Genomic DNA, 5,219 nt, shown 5'->3' on the forward strand with positions numbered 1-5,219 from the left:
GACTCCATGGCAACTAACAACAACAATTTTTTTTTTTTTTAATTGTGGTAAATATAGGGCTTAGAAACTGTTCCATTCTGGTTCAAACCCCTGCTGAGAATTTGCATTTCTAACAAGTACCCAGCCAAAGCTAGCGATACTGGTTAGGGACCAGTTCTAAGAATCACTAGTAAAGCAGTGGTTCTCAAAATTTTATTGTACATAAGAATCACCTGGGGATCTTGTTAAACTATAGATTCTGACTCAGTATACCTGGGGTGGAAATGCAAATTCTCAGCAGGGGTTTGAACAGGAACGAACCAGTTCAAAGCCCTGGGTAAACATATATGTAACAAAACATACGTCATTTTAACAGCTTCATAGATACAATTCAGTGACATTAATTATGTTCATCATGTTGTTCAACCATCACCATTATCCAATTCCAAATTTTTCCATCAACTTTACAGAAGCTCAGTGCCCCCTAAACAATGAGTGCCCCATTTCCCCTCCCACCTGCTCCTGATAACCACTAAAAAGTTTGGTCTCTGTATACTTGCCTATTCTAGACATATATAAGTGGGATCATACAATATTTTTTCTTTTTGACTGACTTCTTTCACTCAGCATAATGTTTTAAAAGTTCATCCATGTTATAGCAGGTATCAGGATTTCATTTCTCTTTATGGCTGAGCCAACTGCTGTACTTTTAACCTGAGAAGTAATAATGATACTTCAGAAATCCATTTTTTATTCAAAATGAGAAAGTTTCTGGCTCTCCTTGCAGTGGGGGATTGGAGAGCGACACTCAATCCCACCTACAAGTAGGTGCACACATAACCACGACACAGTTAACATCCCCAAAGGGAGAAAGAGGTTTTAAGCAGAAATGGGTAGAAGAACATGTCTAAAGACTCAATTTTTAAGACAAAAATTTCAAAATACTTTAAAGTAGAAAAGCTTGCATCTGAGTAAAGAATTCCAACTACATTCCCCGGGACTACCTTCCCACCAAACCATAGATAGGCCCATAAAATAAACAATAGCACCTGAGAGGAATGTGGGCCTTAGAACAATCAATTACACAAGAGCAAAAGGGCAACATTTGCTCAAAGGAGAGATAAGAAGGCAGGAAGGGGTAGAAAATCAGGACAAAAGGAAACAGGGAACCTAGGAAGGAAATGGGGAGAGTGCTGACACATTGTGGGGGAATGAAACCAATGTCATGGAACACTTTATGTACAAACTATAGAATGGGAAACTCACTTGCTCTGTAAACTTTCACCTATCGCACCACATATTTGAAAAAAAATTAAAAAATTCCAAGTACAGTAGATTCTCATTATTTGCAGTAGTTATGTATAGTAGTTCTATAAAGTTGTCTCGAACACTGAATTAGCAAACAATGAACCATTGTTCCTAGGGGAAATACAGGGTGAGCTTCCTGCGAGCCTCGGGTCACAACTTTTGTGTTAACCAATCAATACATAACCACGTTTTATGTATGTTTCTGTTTAGAGACACCTTATTTAATATATATATATATAGTTGATTCATTAACATTGAACTCAGCCAACGGCACTATAACTCATGCCTGAACAAAACATATCTAATGCTGTTTTCTCCGTAAGGCACATCACAGCCTTCTCATGCTTAACGACATTAGCCAGCACTTAGCGTGCTGCTTGGAGGCCATTTTAAACAGCAAAATCACTAACCCTCCCTCATCCTGATCTATTTTCTCTCACTGCATTTATCACCAGTCAACATACCACTTGTTATTGTGCTTATTATCCATCTCTCCACATGACGGTGTTTGCTCCACGGGGGCAGGCACTTTGTCTCTTTTTCTCCTTGCTGTATCCACATCTAGAATAGTGCCTAGCACATAGTAGGTACTCAACTATTTTGGTAAGTGAATGAAGAATGAATGAATGAATGGGGCCCATTTTAAAATTCTCACTCCATATTGTCAGGGTTGCAGGTATATGCCTTAAATATATGAACCTATATATGAATTGGAAACACCGGTGGCGTAGTAGTTAAGAGCTACGGCTGCTAACCAAAAGGTTGGCAGTTCGAATCCACCAGGCAATCCTTGGAAACCCTGTGGGGCAGTTCTACTCTGTCCTATAGGGTCGCTATGAATCGGAATCAACTCAATGGCAATGGGTTTTTATATAAGAATTGGTTCTTCACCTATAACAAGAGATTGTCAGAAAACAACGAAATAATTAAGCATTCACTTACAAGTTATCCATTCATGTGTTGCTTTAGCCAAAATAAAAAGGAGTATCTAGTCTTGAAGCCTGGGCAAATCGTAGACAATACACTGGATTCCCATCAAAGGCAACATGAGTCACTGGATAACAATCATCATCATTATTTGTAGGCTGCTTTCCTCTCTGGTTCTCTGAACAATAAATGAAAATGACTGGCCAATCTTGTTATTTGGCATAACAAGCCAGGTGAGTATACGTTATGATTCAATTCTATTTACAGCTGATACCACACAGGAAGGAAACAAAAATAACATCCAGGTTCTGTCCAATTACTGTTTCACCTCCATTAACACTCGCCTGGCACACTGCCTATAATTTTAAAGGTAATGACTGTAATAATAACACTACCTCAAATTCATAAGGTTCTTTTCTTCTAAGATATTTATTAGTCTTCATATCCCATCTTAATTATGCTTCCACCACTCTTGAAAGTTATAGTTTAATCATTTTCACCTTGCAGGAAGGAACCTTAGACACAAACAGGTTAAAGATGTGTGCCAAAAGTCTCAGGGCCAGCTGGGGAAGGAGTTAACTCTGGTTTGGCATTCTGGGACACCACACACATGACTAACAACATTTACCCAGAGTCTGCACCACTGGGCAATAGAAAGATGTAGAAGGATCAGACACAGATTTGACTGGACTATGGGACGTAAAATGGTACTCATGAAGAGTGTGCTGCTTAGCTCAAGTAAAAGCTGCAGCTAAAAATCTCTCTTTGCTTGTCACCTCTTCCCCAACCTTAAGTTTTGGAAGCGGGGCAAGAAGGCTCCCAAGGCCACAGAGATACACAAGACTAAATGGGCAGCTCCTGTCCAGAGGTGAGATGAGAAGGCAGAGAGGGTCAGGAGCTGGTTGAATGGACTCAGGAAATCAGGGGTGGAAAGGAAGAGTGTCCTGTCATAGTATAGGGAGAGCAACTAGAATCACATAACAATGTATGTATAAATTTTTGTATGAGAGACTAACTTGAATTGTAAACTTTCACTTAAAGTACAACAGTAAAATAAAAAATATATATATATAAAAGAAAGATGTAGAAGGAACGGGCCCTTCACTCTCCTCTTCATATCTGTTCTCAGGACTCATTCCACATCTAATCCAGTCATCATAGGTCCCTAAAGGTGACCAGAAGCAAATCACACACACACACACACACACACACACACACACACAAATCTAATTTTTCAGAATACAAAGGGTTCTTATAGAGAAGTTGGCCAGCAAATAAGGAGGGAGGGGAGGAAAGGCTGGAATAACTGTCTAGACTGTGATATCTATCACCTCTGTCATATTCTGTTCATTAGAATTTTGTCACTAGGTCCAGTCCACACTCAAGGGGAGAGGATTCCGGAGGAGGAAAGGAGTCACAAGTCACATTTGATGAGAATCATAAAACCCTTTAGCAGGATCCCAAATTTGGTCAAAAGTAGCTTGAGAAAGCTTTTATGGAACAAGCATGAGAGATCTACCAGTGGAACAGAGACCAGAGAGACGCTGCTTCCCTCAAACCAGCATCAGGGTGTGCAAAGTTATAAGTGTTCCCAGACAGAGCTGGCAGGCACCCAGAAAGAGACAAAAATAAATTCAGAATGAAATTTAAAATCCAAAGTTGGAAAAGGTAAAGCAAACAAGATCATTTTTATCCTTCACTCAGGTGAGTAAATCCTTGAAAGAATTTAAAAAATATTCAACTTTTCAATTTATTTTTTCGAAGTCCTCTTAAAAGGAAAAAGCCTAAATGCACAATTACTCTAAACGTAACTGAAGGTTTTACAGTATTCCCTGGCTTTGAAAAGACAGGCCCCCTGGCAGGCTCCCCAGTTGTTATGCAGCTGTAGGAACATCCTGTTTTGTGTTTACATACATTAACAGCTTCAGGAATTTAACAATTACGAGTCAGATCTTATCATACCAAGACAAACTATGGTGGGCTGGCTTCCAGTTCAGGGATGGGGGTGGGTGCGGGGATCAAAAGAAATAGAAAACTTCTCCGAAGATGTGTGTGGTGGAGAGGGGATGTCACAATTATACTGGCAATCATGATTCTGTAGAGTTTGCCCTTTCTACTGTAAGAGGTCATTTCATTTAAACTCCAAAAAATACACTTGCCGAATTCTTCCACTTTGCAACCCTGAAAATCTTTTAATCACAATATGTACAAAACTTATTTTTTTCTGTGAATGGTTTTATCTTCCTAATAGAAGGGAGACATGGTTTCACATTTCTTTTTCCCTTCAGTTTTCTAGCACACCCATCCCTCCCCTCCTAACCCTAAACTGATTAGGAAATGATGCTGAGGTGGCCAAGAGTCCCGTCTCAAATCCATGTCCCCAATTCCATCAGGATGGATACAGAAGACTACTCCCTCGTCTCAGCAGGGTGCATATGAAGGATGAGGGCTGGCCAGTGAAGGCTGGTTCTATGTGAGCCGGCTGTTTACAATTCATAAAAACAGCCTTGAAGTCTATTCACTTAACCACTGCTGGTTAATGGGCCTTAAAATGCTCATTGGTCTGCTCAAAAATGAGCCAGGGAACTTCAGGAAAAGAAAGGGAGAGAGGATTTTCTACTTTTTAAAAAGACTCCCATGGGGATTTTGACGCACAGCAGTCAGGATTGGGCTGCTGGTCTAGATGGAGGTGTAAATATTGATTTAGGAAATAAGATTGGAGTTATTATTCACTCTCCTTGAGCATACAGAATGTGACCCAGCTGGAGCTGGGCTCACAAGGACTCACAAGGACACATCAACTGGGCCCTGAGGTATAAAGACAATAGCTAAGACAATCTTGGAAAATATCTTTTAGGGAAACTTTCACATAAAGCCAATCAAACAGAACACAAAAGACTTTCCACTCTTATCTTTTCCTGTTAGCATTTAGTGAAATTTGTTAGACTCATGAAGACCCTCCTTTCATAACTAAAACCTGTACCAATGATTTTTAAGAAAGACAA

This window comes from Trichechus manatus, unplaced genomic scaffold (genome assembly GCF_000243295.1).
Source record: "Trichechus manatus latirostris isolate Lorelei unplaced genomic scaffold, TriManLat1.0 scaffold00063, whole genome shotgun sequence".
NCBI lineage: Eukaryota > Metazoa > Chordata > Mammalia > Sirenia > Trichechidae > Trichechus > Trichechus manatus.